Here is an 18,518-nt window from a genome sequence, read left to right as displayed (position 1 = left end):
TTAATGAAAACTCAAATGGTTAAGGGGATTTTGTTTTCGCTGGGTAGAGGATCGTGTGGGCATGCTTAATTGAATTAACGTGGTCGATCAATAGTATAATCATAAATGGGTTAGGACGGCGAGTTCAATAAGGAATACGTATCTCAATTGATTGTTATTTCTTAATTGTATCCGTCGGTGGAGCCGAATAAGGTAAGGGGATCACCACGCAGAATTCAATTTCAATATTACATCGAAGATTAAGGCACAAGAAAACTGACTTGGTGTAAGGCCCTGTTACCGGTAGCCCTACTTTGGTGTTGGATTTACTCATAAACGTAGTTCTAAATATCAGAGTTAATTAAAACTTTCGCGGAATAATATAAACTGTCAACCATCCATTACAAACATCCATAACTTGTCTTTTAAAAACATAACATAAAACATAGTATCAAAACATCATGACAAATCTTCAGATGCCAGCCTCTTCAGTCCTGCCATGTGTCCATCTCAAACCAACTGTCTCAATCTGTTAACCTGCGTGCATACTAAAAGTCAGCTACGCTGAGTGAGTTCTAGTTAATCACATAACTTACTTTACATACACATATACGTGCCCAAAGGTACGCATTACATACTTAACCTGTCCATCATTCTTTCATATACATTCATAACTAACCTTACATTATAAAGAGCATTCGTCCTACATAGCTCGGATATTATTAGGGTCTGGTACCCTCCATCCTCGGATATTATTAGGGTCCGGTCACCCTTCATCCTCGGATATTATTAGGGTCCGGTACCCTCCGTCCTCGGATATTATTAGGGTCCGGTACCCTCCTTCCTCGGATATTATTAGGGTCCGGTACCCTTTCTTCCATACCTCCATAACATACTTTCTATATACATAATCGTAGGTTTCGCACATACATACATCATTCATTCTTTATCTTACAACCTACATATACCATCAACCATTGCCTGGCGGTAGATGCAATATCCGAAGATCGTTCACGTACCGACAAGCAATCATTCATACCATTCACATAAGACATATATAGCATACACTTATCACTTAGGATAAGTGTATTAACTAATCACATCGAGTATGCACACAGCCCCGAAAACATAACAAGGAATGGGGCTAGAAACTCACCTGAATGCGGTTACGTTCGCCGTTTATAGTTATTCCTTTCTTGAGCTGTGCACGACTAACTGTATAACAATTACACGTATCAATTATCTATCACTACCCACATCGCATTTCTAGTCTAATTATAACCCTCAACGGATGAGGTTCCGGGGGCAGCGCCCCTGGCAGCAGGGTTTAGGGACGACAGCCCCTAGCAGGGTCCAAGGGGCAGAGCCCCTGACTGGGGTCGAGCTGCCAGGTCAGCTTGGAAATTTTTTTTTTCATTAACTATCTTAACACATTTTCCATTAGAATTTTAAATCATTATTTAATTTTGCTACTTAAAAAGTTCAAGGGCTTTTTTGTAATTAAACCATTCTTTTATAAGTTCAGGGACCATTCTGTCCTTTTGTTAAACGTCTAGTTCGTTACCTTGCTCTTAACGAATTGACTTATCTTAGCAAACTGATCCATGTAGCGAATTGAACCCTTTAACGAACTGGTTATTAAATGAACCAGTCCATAGCGAATCAGTCCAGGTAACGAATCGGTCCATCTAATTCGTTATCTTCTTCTAACGAACTGGCTATACAAATCAAGGGTAATTCTTCACCCTTTTCCCTTAACGAATCGGACACGAACTAGAGCTTGTTCGTTATGCTCCCTTAGACGAATCAGTTAGCGAATCACCTTTAATTCGCAAAATTCCTATTAGAGAACTAGGGTTAGGTCAGAGAATGTCAGAACATTTTCTGACATTCCTTAACCTCGTACCACTATTCCGGCGCCGCTTTTCCGGCGCCGCCATTGCCGGAAAATCGGGTTTTTGCCGAAAAAACGAGTTATGACTCGTTTTTCACCGTTTTTCGCACCGTTCGATCCAGATCTGAGCTAGGGTGACCCCTAAGCTCATCTTAGGTTCGTTTTATACCCGATTCCTTCTGGATCTCGTGACGTAAACGGTTTAACGGTGTCGGCTCGTCGTTTATGACCATATCTAACGGGTTTAAGTTAATAAAACATCATACTAGTATTACCTCGGGTCGGTGCTCGGTTTCCTTCTTGGTTTCGGCTAGAGAAAAGAGAGGAACTAGAGAGAGATCTTAAGTGTGTGTTTTGGATGGTGTAAGGGATATGTGTAGAAATGAATTAAATGAGTGATTAATGGTTTATATAATTATGGATCATGGGCTTAAGCCCATGATCTTTCCTTCTTTCTTTCATAACCCAAGTCCATAACCCATATCCATTTACCCAACACTAGCCTAACTCATATTCTATTTATCTAAACCGATAACGACCCACTATAAGATAGACGAAATTTATTTTATTATTATAACCGAAAGTAGGATGTTACACTTGGTTACGGGTTTGGATCTAAGATACGGGTTTGGATAAGGGTAAATGGGTTTGGGTAATAGGTTTTATAAAAATTGCAGGTTGGTCTTCAAAGTTTAGACGTGGAAACAAAAAATAGATTAAATTATAGATTAGGGTTAAAATTGAATATGTTTCAAAGATAATTTATATATAATAATTTAATATAATAATCAAATAAAATAAAATAATAATTACTAGATAACGCGATATTTTAATTGGTAAATATTTCTCGAACATTAATCGGGCCGGGTTATGATTTAATAAATAATAATTTAAAATACGAGTTGCTACAACAAATCTCATCAAAGTCTTAATTCATTAAATTATGTTATACCTTTTGTAATTAATTTAATATTATATTATTTAACCAGGAATCCTTGTCGGTGTATCTCGAAGGGTTCATCTCTCTCAACTCATCTCTTATGTTTCGTTCATCTATTCAGGTGAGTATCTCACTCCCCCTTTTTACTTATTTTAAATCTTTTGGGATATATGCATTCTATTTATTTTATTACTATATATTACTCAACTTGCAACTGCTGTCACTTGTGTTTAACAATTTATACATTACTTGTTATGTGCTTATATGCTTTATGTGAATCACATTCGGAGAGGTACAACATATTCTCAGTCTAGTATGATCATGCGCCCGTCGGGTTAGCCATCGTTCAGTTCATCTGACATCGAGCTTACCGACATCTCATTTTTGGTAACCAATGCCCATTCGCATGTCAATGGTCTAGACCTTTCTTTATGGTTTGATTGATTGTTTATATGATATGGTTAAATTGCTTATCTCACTTGACACAGTCTGCTCTCTTATTAATTATTATATAATCATGAAAAATATGGTGTTTTACTCACTCAACCTCGTGTTGACAAAACTATTTTATCTTCAACGCATATGCAGGTTATCGTTTGATGTGAAGTAACTAAAGTACAAGATCACTTAAGGATTTAATGCTAAAAGAAAATTAACAAGAAAATATTATTTATGACTTTTGATTGTTGATGCACTTTTGTTTTGTTTGGATATTGTATGAATATTTTTTTCGTTTGAAATTTATTTAATAGATATTGAAACTTATAATGTGCACGATAGTAACCTTGTGAGCTGTGACAATCAGTTCACGCCCCGGCATTTACGCCGTAGGTTGGGGTGTGACAAAACGTATCCAGTGGCGAAGCGTGGATTAAGACATTTTATTTAACATACTACCCCCCCCCCCCCCAAAAAAAAACGTTTTTTTTATAATTTGATAGTCTTCTTTAAAGTGTTAAACAAAAAATATAAACTTTTTATTTTATTTAAGAAAAGAAAATTTTTTTTCAAATTAAATAAAAAAAATTTAAAACACTTTCTTTTAAAAAATTAAAAATCATTTTAATTATATTTCTCTAGCTAATTTTTTTCTTTATAAAATATATTTAAAGAATATTGGTCTAATGTCTTTATAAAAAACAATAAAAAAAAATATTTTTATATGTTTTTCTTATCATATGACTCCCCAAACCTCCCCCCTCACCCACGACACCCCACACCCACACCAAAAATAAATAAAAAAACAAAATCAAAACAATTTGAAATTTTTTCATTAGGTTCAAGTTTGTATATTATTTAACTTTTTTTAATAATTAAAAACTAATACAACTCTTTGTAATGTAAGCGATCCCTATATTTATTTTTTAAAATAAATTTATAAAAAATTAAAAGAAAAAAAAGCTAATGATGTAGTTTTTCTTAAAAAAACACTTTATAAAAAGATTAAAAGAAAAAAAAAGTTTTGGTTGTTTTAAAATAATTGTACAAGATCACTTAAAGATTTAATGCTAAAAATAATTAACGAGAAAATATTATTTATGACTTTTGATTGTTGATGCACTTTTGTTTTGTTTGGATATTGTATGAACATTTGTGTAGGTTCCCAGCCGGATCTACACGGAATATCTCGTTCTACGTAGGTGCGGAATCCCTACGTAAGACGATACGAGCGTAGAAGACGATACACGTTAACACAATCAAACACACGTTACAATAAACAAAGACACGTTGTATTGCAACTGGAAACACGTGATTCACTGATCACCGATTACAAAAACTCTGAACAACTCATAAACTGATTCTCCTAATTCAGCCATAACCTAGCCGTATATAAGAGACGACAACTTTGCCTAACATGTTTAGGCGAAGTTGTCACTAACTTCGCTTGTTCCACAAGTTCGCCTATATAAGCGAACTTGTGAGCTAACTTCGCTTAATACAAAATACAAATCCAACTAACTCGATTACAGACACTAAACACTGAACTACTGACATCATGTACCAACAGACTCCCCCTTGGCAGTAGCTTCATATCTTTATCTTCAAACACGTGTCTTGTAATCCCAAAAATCTTGTATCTTTCATCTTCAAGCATGAACGCCTTCTCGTACACAAACCGAAACAACTCTTTGATACTTCTTTGCTTCTTCTTTCCAAGCAGGAATATAAAATATCTTTTTCTCGTTCAGCACCTGCAGATCAGCTTGAGACAGATTCACTAGATGCATAGGATCATAAACTCTCATCAGCTCTTGTTCATCTTCATCCTCCACTACTGCTTCAGCTGTTTCACAATCCACATACCACCACTTCAGATCTTTGAGCACATCCTTGGGCATTTGTTTCATCGGCACTTCTTTTAAACACCGGATCGGCTTATACTTCATGATCATCCAAGGCTTGCCATCTGCTCTCATTCCTCTGTCTTTGTCTTCAACAAGCTTTCCTTTCTGTGGTTTCAACAGCTCGAACTTTTTCTCCTTTATGCTTTCCTTCCAGACTATCTTCCCAATGACCCTAGCCATGTTATCATCACTCCTGTTTATCAACCCCAACCTGGCTAAGTCCTTCACTTCACACTCAGGCAACGTATTCAACGATCTCAACAGCCTCTTGAAATACTGAACCCCATCATACCTTTTAATCACAAAAAGCCTCAACTGCTCATCATATAACCAGCATATAATCCCCTTTTTCGATTCAGCATAACCCCTTATGTTGTAACTTTTCTTGAACATAGTAGTGACCGCCGGTTTCTTAGTCTTTACGAACCACTGAGCGTAGCCTTCTTTCCATCTTGGCTGCTCCTCCCATTCCGTCTCATCGCTTCCCATATCTTGACCCATATCTGCCTTATCAACTTCCGAAATCTCGTGCTCAACGTTCTCCTCCACAATCTCTCCTTCTTCAATCTCACTATCAATGACAATCTCAGCCCCTATCTTCTCTATCTCCTCCATCGGTAACACATCCTCATCACCTATAACATCATCTAACACCTCCTCAGCATCCACAACCACCACATCATCACCCCCTGAACCGCCAGCTGCACTCGTTGACTCCCCCTGAGATGTGGAAGTCCCAAGAGCTTGTTCAGTTCTTGTGTAACATCCCGAAATTTCCAAAATGATATTAATTATATTACTTAATAATAGAGGGAAAGTTTACTCGGGTTATCGGGAAATAAATAAATAGAGTAGGAGTTGGTATGGGTCGGGCTAGTGTTGGGTAATGAATATGGGTTATGGACTTGGGTTATGAAAGAAGGAAGGAGAGTCCATGGGCTTAAGCCCATGATCCTTAAATATAAATACCATTAACCACCATTTAATCCTCATTCTCACATATTCCACACACACACACCCAAAACACACACGACCCGAACCAAGATCCGAAGGCGAAAACCCGAGCTTGTTGGTGCTGGAACGTTGTGACGGACCAAAACAACATCAAGGCTTAACCGTGTTCGTAGTTCGACTCGTTCAAGGTATGTTTATAGTTAGAAATCGTTCGTGTAGGTTCGGGTTGATTTGAGAAATGATAGATCTGAGTTTGTATGGTAAAAACGAATCCAACAAAGCTAATCTTACTGAAAATGGTTATGATTTGATGGGTTAATCGATTGATAAAAAGAACCCGTAACCTATATGCCTAAATGGCACCCTTTAAACATCGATGTTAGGTCGATTTGATGGTTGGGGTTTGTAGGCGCTGGTCAGATGATCCCGTGGGTACCTAAATCGAGTTATTTGGTTAAGAAACGAAGGTGATTAAGGGATTTAAGAACGAACAGTAGCTGCAGACGACAACTTCGCCTGCAAGCTAAGTTCGCCTGATGAACTACGCCTGCAAGCTAAGTTCTCCTGATGACAACTTCGCCTAAAGCCAAGTTCGCCTGATGACAACTTCGCCTAAAGCCAAGTTCGCCTGATGACAACTTCGCCTAAAGCCAAGTTCGCCTGATGACAACTTCGCCTAAAGCTAAGTTCGCCTAAGGTTTAACTTCGCCTAAAGCTAAGTTCGCCTAAGGTTTAACTTCGCCTAAAGTCAAGTTCGATTAGAGAATAGATTAAAACGATAAGCAAAAGTAAGCTAATACTAGGCCACCAGATTAGATCAGGCGAGTATTGATACGTGTAACTTATACAGTCAGCCTAGCACAGTTAAAGAAGGGATTTACAACTATCAGAGGAAGAAGCAGAGTTCAGGATGTAGAGAACGCCTAGAGTGTTCTTATGCTATAATGTAATTATTGTATATGTGAAGTATGTGTATACAGGTACACGAATGGTATGTGAGTTCTACGTTCGACATAGTAAGTTAGGATGGCAAATCCCTCTAATTTCTGTTGGACATAGACTTGGCAGGTGATGGCGTAGTTAAGGACTGCGGGCCTTATACGTAATGTAGATGATAGATGTAAACGTAGATAGAGACGGTGGGCCTTATACGTGTTATAGGAGATAGACGCCAACGTAGATAAGGACGGCGGACCTTATACGTAACGTAGATAAGGACTGCGGACCTTATACGTAATATAGATAGGCGTCAGCACAGGAAAGGACTGTGGACCTTACACGTGCTTTAGCATAGGGGAGGACTGCGGACCTCGTACGTGCTATGAATTAGGTTGCAACATAGGGAAGGACCGTGGACCTTGTACGTGTTGTGGATGTATGATGGTATAGGGAAGGACCGCGGACCTTGTACGTACCATGAATGGTGAACATAGGTAAGGACTGCAGACCTTTTACGTGTTCACGATCGTGAGTACAGGTATAGACGGCGGACTATGAACGTACTCTCGGTAGACTAAGGTTAGTGATTGTAGATATGTATGTATGGTAGCAAGTATGTATGTAGAACAGCAGGGTAACTAGTGAAGTATGGATATGTATCTTCGGATATGTATGTATGTGTTGTATTGTATGGCGTACGATTAACTAGAACTCACTCAGCGTAGCTGACTTTTAGTATGCACGCAGGTGAGTAGGATGAGGCAGCTCGCTTGAGGAGACACGTGGCACTGAATAAGAGGCTGGCATCGGAAGACTCAAGACGTTTAAGTTTAATGTTTCGTTTATTTTGAAAGATAAAATGATGTTTTAAGACAAGACGTGTTTTGTTATGAAATGTTTTATGAAAGTTTTTATATTCCGCGAAAGTTTTAATGAACTCTGATTTGTAAGAACTGTGTTTATGAGTAAATCCGACGCTAAAGTAAGGCTACCGGGTTCGGGGCCTTACAAGTTGGTATCAGAGCATGAGTTCGAGAGATTTAAGCATCCTATATGCTTAGACTCGAACAGAGAATGAGATTTAAAATGAGAAAGAAAGAAGATGCCAGTTCAAGATAGCCATGTGTCGCTCAAGCAAGATCAGTAAAGGTAAAGTGTATGATTAAATGATATATGTTATTGAGAAAGAAAAGATACGTGAACGGCAGGGATAGGAATAATTGATTGTTTGATTTGACTAACTGCTTAAGTAGAACCAGCACAAATAGACTCATAAAGGGAAGTGTATAGGACACGGAAAGCAACGTGATCAGCTAGTCACAGCTGGCCACTGTTATTACCTGTTAGCCTTGCTATCCTTGTACTAAATAGTTCCTTGAGTGATGATGTTTGTGTTTTCCCTTTTAGAATAGAATCAAGTGTTACGTGAGGGGATTACCACAGAGAGTCCGCATGTTAGTCAGGACAAGTAAACCTGCTACTTTCGATTCTGCTGTTCGCCTTATTACCTGTTATAAGGCGAAGTTGCCGTCACTCCTTCATAGCATCTATAATTTTTCCTTGTTCAACCAGGAGGGACGACTGTAGTTGATTTTCTGCTACTAGGCGCTGAATAGCCTGGGTCTGGATAAGATATATCCTAGATTGCTCTGCCACGACCCGCTCTAGTGCAGCTATTCTTTCCGAGTCTGATAGGGTTGCATCGAAATCGAACCTCATGTGAGATATGTCTTGAGTATACTGAGGAGGGATTTCGAATGAAACCGGGACATCAGAAGTAGCTGTGGACGTAACCGCAGGTGGTATCGTGACCGACAACCCTGCAGTGTGAACCACTGTCGACTCAATAACCTGTGCAACAACCTCCGACGGAGTAAGCGTTGGAGGCGGCAACGATACAATATCTGGAGTCGTCAGCTGGAGTGTGATGGATGGGAGGCTAACAGATGATGATGTAGCCACCACGGGAACGTCCGTGGCGCTTGGCCTTGTGACCTGTAATGGTGTAGGGACAATTGACATACCGGACAGTGCGGGCAGAGCGAAACGTATGACTCTAGAGCTCTCACCAGCTCCCCTACCTGCACCTGTCCTGTCCCTTCTTGAACGTCTGATCAACTTATGAATGTCTTCTTCTTCTTCTGACTCACTGTTGTAATCTGTCCTCTTTCTCTTCCCATACGTCCTCTCTTGAGTCACCATCATACGTCTTGACTCATCCATTACATCATCAAAATCTGAGTCATCCACCGTCGTAGCTGCTCTAGTAACATTTACTCCCGTACTCTGTGGAACCGAGACCTGTATATTTTCTTGAAGATCAACTCGGTCCATGTCAAAAAATCCTTGGCCGCCAAAAGCAGCGTCAAGGTCTACCTCTTCTTCAGCTGTCACAACAGGCGCAGCAGGTACATCTTGAGGTGCTCCCGCCTGTTGTGTTTGAGGATCTCTAAACTCGTCCCCATTAGCAGGAACATACTCCGGGTTGATTAAATACCCAAACAGTGGAGTATGCCTAAGACGCAGTTCAGGCTTGCTTGTAGCACTCGAAGTTCTACATTGAGCAAAGATACGCTTGTTCACACTCTCCACGTATCTGATAGGGCGACGTTGAGGCAACGTGGGAGCAACATGATTCAAGATCATTTGGAGAAATCTTGGATACATGATAAATCTCTCACGCCTCATCGCCCTTCGCTGTCGATCAATCTCATAGAAGACCATCTGACTCAAGCTGTAACGCTTGTTATAAGTCAGAGCAGTCATCGCCGACTGCAAGGTCGCGCCCATCCCGTCAGTGCCCTCCTTCCTCCCTGACATGCAGACAATCATTACGTGCATGAGGAAGCGCCACTGATCGAGCAAGAAACCTTTCCTTCTTTGTGTATCCCCCAAGGGACCAGAATATCCCATTCGTAGAAATGCTCCATCACGGAACGGAGCAACAAACTCTGTCGGGTCGTCCCTCGTCTCCTCTCCGAATTGCAAAGCCACCCGGATTTGTTCAGACGAGAACTGAACATCCTGACCATTTACCGTTGCACGCATCACCGGGGGGTCGACGCGGCAGTCATATTCCACCGTCTGCCAGAAATCCTCAATGTTGGGCAAGGAAATCGGCAGAGTTGTCGTAATGGCGTGGAATATCCGCGAGCGTAGCAGGAATGTGATGATTTCGCGGAAATCATCTACTCCACTCGCGTCTGGGTCAAGTGTGATATACATGTTATGACCCGGAAAGAATTGTCTCTCATTATCTCCTCCATCATCTCCTCCAGCACCTCCAGCACCTGCTACTGCAGCCATATCTGCAACAAACAGATCAAGTTAGATGACCGTCAAGGCAAACCACAAGTTCGCCTGTTACCATGAGCGAAGTTGTGATTATTCTGTATAGGCGAAGTTAAAGGTGGGGCGAAGTTGGTAAACAACTTCGCTTCAACTGTAACTTCGTCTATTAACTTCGCTTAACCTATAAGTTCGCCTGAATATGAATCGGCGACAGTAAGCAGATTCAAACTCGAAAATCTGATGTTTCATGGTTAGTTTGACGATTGAGGGGTCCGAAACACATGATTTTAAGGTTATTTAGACGATCAAACTGATTAGATTCACGTAAAACAATTTTTGAAAAATCCGATTGAACTGTCCGACGGTCCGAGGTCCATAACCGGGTCGAAACGACCACTGATTATTATCGGAGAACAAGGATTATACGATATAATGACAACACACACCTTTGAAATCGAAACGGAAACTGGAAAAATAAGCACAAGGATCGAAAAAAAAACGATAAGTTCGCTGGAAAAAGGACAAGTTCGCTGGATTAATCGAGAGAATAAGTTCGCCGAATTTCAGAAAATAATGAACTGTTTGACCTTAAGTATTCTTTATATAGGGGCGGAGTTACACAGGCGAAATTGTGGATAACTTCGCCTAGGGCGAAGTTATTCACAAGTTCGCCGATTTTACAAAATAAACCCCTATAGTTTGAACATTTTGCAATTAAGTTTTAAAAACTTCCCTTTAAGAATTAAATGACACGATCAAGTCCAAGTAACCAGTTATAAAATCATAAACTACCTAAGTACGAAAAACTTTTAAAAATTAAAGTACAAGGGATCAAATTTCAGTCTCGACAGGGACTACTACGTTTTAGAAAAGATCCGAACAGGAATCATACTAACTACGTGACTGTCACATAGATCCGTGTTTAGCTGTATTATGACATAAAGAAACAGGTTGTAAGCAGGTAAATAACTTAAGATGGTTTTCATCGTTTCTGTGATACGAGTTAAGTTCAATTAAGCTCAAAAATTAAGTGGGCAACAACTCAGAGATTATGATGCCTCCTATCTATTCTCAAAGCGTATTTGGCTTTCCCCAAGTCACCCCGAATTGACTTCAACCCATAGTGTCTGATTAAGTTTGTAAGTACTCTTCATCTGCTTCCCGTTCTCTTTCTTACTCCATGATTGAGAAGTCTTGACATTGTCAGCTCTAGAATGTTTCAATAACTCATAAGGTTTTTTTTATTTTTTTTATTTTACGATAAACATTTACATAGACTTCAGAGTAGTAAACAACTACAAGTCCCGAATTTGGATCACTGCAGTTTCTTCACACACTATCTTTACGGGAATCAGAACACTTACGGGCTCGTGTATGACTGGGTAATCACTTTTTTGCCTATCATTCGGAAAGATATATATGAAGACATGCAAAACTCTTAAGGAGTTTCCACGTAAAATCGAGTAGATTTAGTTTGTATCACATCTACTTTTACGCACCATAAAAAGCTACCATGACATACAATGACTGTTTTAAAGCCTTTTAAGCCTAATAACTTCACTAGTTAAGCACACAGAATCAGTAAATCTATCATTTTCCAAGGTTGGATCAATTTTCTGTTAAAACATAGTAACAGAACTTCTTACGAAGTAGTAGACTTGAAAAATAATTTCATTTCCCTAAAAAAAATTTTTGACTTCAATCGCCCCGATCAGTTCAAAGTCTTCAGGTAAACGGTTATCCTGCGAATCCAATGGATTAGCTGGACCGACCACATACAAGTATGTGTCCTTCTAACTAAGTATGATCGACTAATTTTCAGCGAAAGAATAAAAAGACATCATAATCGCCCCGGTCACTTTCAGTCATCTGGTTAATGGCAACCCTCATACTCTACAAGTAGAAAATGAGGACCAAACATATCCGAGGATATGTCCTTCAAACTGAGGTAACCGACATAATTTTAAGCGATAGTGACATTTTTTTTTTATATATGCACAAAAAGCATGGTTACTCGGGATTGATCATCCCATTCAACTCAACAAGGTTTTGAAATCTTGATTTGTCAAACGCTTTAGTATATAAATCAGCGAAATTATCAAGCGTATCCACCTTTTCAAGCACAATCAGTTTCTTCTCAGCACAATCCCGTATAAAATGATGACGTATGTCAATATGTTTAGTTTTACTGTGCTTTACGGGATTATTAGTTACTGAGATCGCAGCAGTGTTATCAATACAAATTGGAGTAAGTGAGAAATTCAGACCATAGTCGCGTAACTGTTGTTGAATCCACAGAACCTGGGAGCAGCAGTTGGATGCTGCCATGCATTCTGCCTCACATGTTGAAATGGCGACTGATGTCTGCTTCTTGCATTGCCAGGACACTAATCTGCCTCCTAGAAACTGACATCCTCCAGTAGTTGACTTCCGACTCTGATTGCACCCTCCATAATCAGAATCTGTGTAAGCTACCAACTCCAAGTCTCCTCCCTTCGTGTACCACAACCCCAGCTTAGGTTTGCCTTTGAGATATCGCAAGATCCTCTTCACACCCTTCATGTGAGATTCCTTTGGGTTTGCCTGAAAACGAGCACAAAGACAAACTGCAAACATAATATCAGGCCTAGAAGCAGTTAAGTACATTAAAGAACCTATAATAGCCCGATACTGAGTTGGGTCCACATCTGCGTCATTGTCTGTCTCAGCACCCAATTTATGGTTGACGCAGATTGGAGTATCGAATGGAGTGCTGTCCTCCATCTTGAAGCGTTTGAGCACATCATGGACATACTTGGTCTGATGAATGAACATCCCATCCTTCTTCTGATCAACCTGCAATCCTAAAAAGAAAGTTAGTTCACCCATAGCACTCATTTCAAACCTTTTCTTCATGACGGCCTCAAACTCCTGACACATGGAGACTTTTGATGCAGCAAAGATAATGTCATCCACGTAGACTTGCACCAGTAGGAAGTCGCTTCCTTCTCTCTTGAAGAACAACGTGCTATCTATCTTCCCTCTTTCAAACCCATTTTCAAGCAAGTAATCTGATAAGGTTGAGTACCAGGCACGAGGTGCCTGATGTAGTCCATACAACGCCTTGCTTAACTTGTACACGTGGTCTGGAAAGTCTGGGTCAGGAAAACCCGGAGGTTGCTCAACGTACACAACCTCATCAACTTTCCCATTTAGGAACGCACTTTTCACGTCTAACTGAAATACCTTCATCTTCTTATAAGCAGCAAATGCCAAAAACAATCTAATGGCTTCCAATCTTGCCACAGGAGCGAACACTTCATTATAATCAATCCCCTCTTGTTGATTAAAACCTTTAACGACTAGCCTCGCCTTGTTTCTTATAATAATCCCTTTCTCATCTCTCTTGCACTTAAAAACCCATTTTGTGCCTATCGCATGCACATTCTTTGGTTTTTCAACCAAAGTCCAAACTTCCATTTTCTTGAATTGAGCCAGCTCTTCTTGCATGGCTTCGACCCACGAGCTGTCCTTTAGAGCCATTTGATAATTCTTTGGTTCAATCTGGCTGATAAAGCAGGTGTACAAGCATTCGTTGATTATGCCTGTCTCCTTAATGCTTGTGTAAACACAGGTGTGCTCATTCAAGCTACGTCTTGTTTGTACACCGGAGGACACATCACCAATCACATTCTCCAAAGGGTGGTCTTTATGAATTCTCGTGGTCGGAACCGAACCGACATGCAAATTGTCTTCCAAGTTAGAAGAGAGCTCGTCAATGGTTGTTCCTTGCTGAGAGTGAAACGGATTGAAAAATTCTTCTTCAGGAGAGGCAGCAGGGGTATCGATAGCATTTGATGAGGAAGGTTGACATTTATCAAACAGCTGTCTTTGCACTAGATTTTCTTCCTCATCAAGGATCATCTTCGTAGCAACTCTTTCTTCTACTTCTGCACTATCCAAATAAGGTATGTTAAAAGACTTAAAAAGTCTATCATAGTCGAAAAAACTCAGCAGGTCCGTTGCTTGGTTTTGGCGGTTTGTAACTTGTGATATCGGTGTTACACACCACCTCAACCTTGCCGGTCGATGTATTAAAGACACGTCTGTTGGGAGTCCCAACAACATAACCGACTAAGTTTCCTTCATCGGCTACTTCACCAAATTTAGAATTTGTCTTTAAAATCGAACAAGGGGACCCGAATGGTTCAAGACCACTCAAGTTGGGCTTCCTCCCATGCATAAGCTCATAACATGTTTTATTAAGTCTTTTAACAGTCAAGACTCTATTCAGGATATAACAGGCTGTAGCAACAGCTTCAGCCCAGAACACCAGGAAGCTTCGAATCAGCCAGCATAGTACTGGCTCCTTCAATTAACGTTCTATTCTTCCTCTCAGCCACTCCATTCTGTTGCGGAGTATACGGAGCGCTGTACTGGTGCTCAATCCCTTTCTGAAGGCAGAAGATCTCTCATTTCATAATTCTTGAACTCCGTTTCATTGTCACTCCTGATGAACTTAACCCTTTTATCCATAACGTTCTCAACTTTGGTAATCAAATTCTTCACCATCTGAGCCGTTTCATCTTTTGATTTCAGGAAATATACCCACGAATATCGTGAGTAATCATCAGTGATCACCAAGCAATAAGAAGTACCTCCTAGACTTTTTGCATTCACGGGACCGAAGAGATCCATGTGAAGCAATTCTAGAGTACTGACAATAGAATTGACCTTCTTGGTGTGATGGGATTTCTTGTGCTGCTTTCCCTTCTTGCACGCTAGACATTTGTCTTCAAAGTTGAAACTTTTCAAGGGAACGCCCAGCACAAGTCCATTCTTGACAATGTGGTTCATCTTCCGAAGATGAATGTGCCCCATTCTCCTATGCCACAATTCAGACTCCGATTCGCTCGCTTTTGTCATAAGGCATGATTCTTCCGTGGCCATTTCAGTCGACCTCATATCCATAATATACGTATTCCTCTCACGTGGAGCCTTCATCACAATCCACTCCTCTGGTATCTGAAAACCAGGATGCAACACAATCGCCTCATTCTTTGTAAAATGTACGGTGTACTCCTTATCACAGATCTGCGACACACTCAGCAGATTGTGCTTCAATTCTTCGACAAAGTTTACTTTCTCTAGAGTCATCTTTCCATTAGACACCGTTCCCATTCCTGTAATCTTGCCTCCACTTTCTCCAGCAAAGCTCACTCTCCCTCCTTGAACAGGTTTCAAATCGTGTAACAAGATTTTGTTACCCGACATGTGCCGGGGAACAGCCGCTATCCACAACCCAAAGATTATTGGCAGCCCTGTTCAACTGTTCCTGCACGATTAAAGCAAAAGATTAGAATCTAGGGACCCAAGACCAATTGGTCTTGGATCTATACATCCCGAACTTTGGCTTTCCAAAGTTAGTCTCTGTATAATTCCTGTAAGTCCTATTAGTATACCTCCTTGTAGATTGATTGTGAGGCCTTCCAAACCTTTGTGAATTGAAAGAATTATAACTTACTGTTGGGTTATCAGCAGTGTGAAACTGAGATTGGTTTCTTTGAAAACCTGAATTAGTCTGATTTCTGAATTTTGAATGGTTTTCACTTTTACCAGTATTATAATTACCATTAGGCTTAGTCTCAGTTTTGGTATGCCTCACACCTCTGAATCGCTGCTTCAGAGGGCAATCTGCAACTAGGTGCCCTAATTGATTACACCTAAAACAACACCTATGCTCAACTTTCTTTTCAACAGTTGTTTTGGATGTCGAGGCTGTACTACCGCCCGTTCGTCTCACATATGGTGGGACATAAGGGTTTAGCGGAGAACTCTTTTTAGTTGTTTTATCTTTCTCTCCACTATTTGGTAATACAACCTCCTCCTTTGTCTTACCCGACTCGAATGACTTATCCGAATCTGATGAGACCGGACTCGGAACAGAAATTTTAACACTTGACACAGGCGGACTTGTTTCGCCTCTACTAACATCTGGTTCTTTACTAGTTACCTTAATTGGAACTGTCTGAACAACCTCAAAGTCAACAGATTTCTGATTACTAGGATTAAAAGTGTAATTGTGATTATAAGGTGGTGGAACCTCATGATAACCAATTCCTCCCCTCTTAACTGAGGAACCTTGATCACTAACAAGGTGATCAAGAATAGCAGAGGAATTTCTGAACTGCTCAAGTTTTCTATTCAGTTCCACCACTTTCACCTGGTGATCAGCAATCTGTTTTTCTCTTTCAGCTATTAGTTTGGTTTTTTCTTCCAAAACTTCATAGCTTAGATCAATCACTTGAATTTTTTCAGCAAGTTTTGCTTTTAGACTTTTAATATCTTTTTCACAAGCTTTTATTTTAACTTTATAGCTATTTTCTCTTGCTTTTGTAAAATGATGATCTTCTTTTAGAGTTTTAAACTCAGCATCCAAACTAACATACTGATCAGTTATAGTTGCTAATTGCTCAGACAAGTTTTCACATTTAGAACAAGTAGGTTGAGAACATACCTCGGAGAGCTGGTCTTTAGCATCAGCCATGAAAGCTTTTTCTTCTCCAGTAGCTTTCTCACTTTCTTCATTTTCCACATTCGCCAAATTTGCCTGTTCAAAGATTTCTTCAGAATGCAGGTTCAAGTTATATTCACCATCTTCTCTGGAAATCATGGCACTATAATCTTTACTACCCCCATTATGCTGTGTAGACATGCCTTGACCACGTTCTACACGCTCATTTCTGCACTCCTTAGCAAAATGGCCGTTTTGCTGACAGTTGTAGCATCTTACCTTCGTCTTGTCAAACCCTGGCCTTCCACCGACAAACTTTCTTCCGGTCTTTTTCATAAACCGTTTCACTCTTCTCACGATCATAGCCATCTGCCATTGCAGATCCATTTCTTCCAGATCATCAGCATCAATCTGGTCATAGTCTTCATCCAACATAGCTGGATCAACAATCTTCCCCTGAATGTAGTTCTCATAGGAAGCAATAAAAGAAGCATAGAGAGCAAACTGCTCTTCAGCAGATTTGACACTCATAGGTATCTTAGAGTAGTTGTTGCTAGGAATACTTGGAGAGCAACTACTCTTGCTTGCTTGCGGTTTAGATGCACTAGATCCACCTGCTACAAAGCAAACATCACCATTCGTGTTGACTGACACATGCCCCTCATGTGATGAGTTGGCGCCCGACTCTCCCTGTCGAGTAGTAGGCAGCTAATTCAGTCTTCGAACCTGAACTAGAGTTGACTTTAGCACCATACATACCTGGATCTTGAACCTGATCCGTAGGTGTCTCCTTTCTAACCATGTTAAGCTCAAAGGTTCGGAGCTTGTTAACTGCTGTCTCAAGGTCATAGTCAGCAAAGTCTTTATCTTCTCTCATCAACACAGTATACATCTCCCATTTTGGTGGGAGAGCATCAAGAAGCTTCTCAACAATCTCGATCTTCTTTGTATGCAATTGAATAGTTGCTGAGTTCAGTCATCAGATGATAATATCTGGTGATGATATCATCAAGTGATTCGTTTTTCAGATACTTGAAGACCGAGAATTGATTTTTGAGCAATTTGATCTTCGAAGCACGGATTCCCACATTTCCTTCAAACCGGTTCTCAAGAGCTTCCCAAAGCTCTCTTGCTGTCTTGTACTTTCTAAAAGTATGAAGGATCTCTTGTGGAAGAGCCATAGTGATAGCAGCATGAGCCTTGCTCTCGGCCTCATACATCTTTTTCTCTCTTCTTCTTCCATTTTGCTGTACTTTTTGATCTGATCACGACCTTCGTACTCCATAGTTGGTGGAATATAACCATCCTGATGCATACCCACATTTTCGCATCCTGGTACTTGACATATTGTTCGAAACCGATCCTTCCAAGCAACGAAGTCGGTTCCTTTAAGCAACTTTGGGGCCTTAGTAGCTGACCCTGCTTCTACTTCCATCTTAACTAACTCTGAGATGTTAATTGACGACATCTTTCTCAAAAACTAAGAAACCCGAAAAAACAAAAAAAAAAAAAAATTTTCTTCTGAAAAGTACTGTAGGCGAAGTTACGGATAACTTCGCTGAAGAACTTCGCTGATAGAAACTTCGCTTGAGGTAAGCGAACTTAGGAGGTAGGCGGAGTTGTAGAGAACTTCGCTTGAGTTAGGCGAACTTGAGAAGGTAGGCGAAGTTGTGGATAACTTCG

This window comes from Bidens hawaiensis, unplaced genomic scaffold (assembly GCF_021521415.1).
Source record: "Bidens hawaiensis isolate Kalapana, Puna unplaced genomic scaffold, B.hawaiensis_p1.1 tig00017569_1, whole genome shotgun sequence".
In the NCBI taxonomy this organism is placed as follows: domain Eukaryota; kingdom Viridiplantae; phylum Streptophyta; class Magnoliopsida; order Asterales; family Asteraceae; genus Bidens; species Bidens hawaiensis.
Note: the sequence above shows the minus strand (reverse complement) of the source record.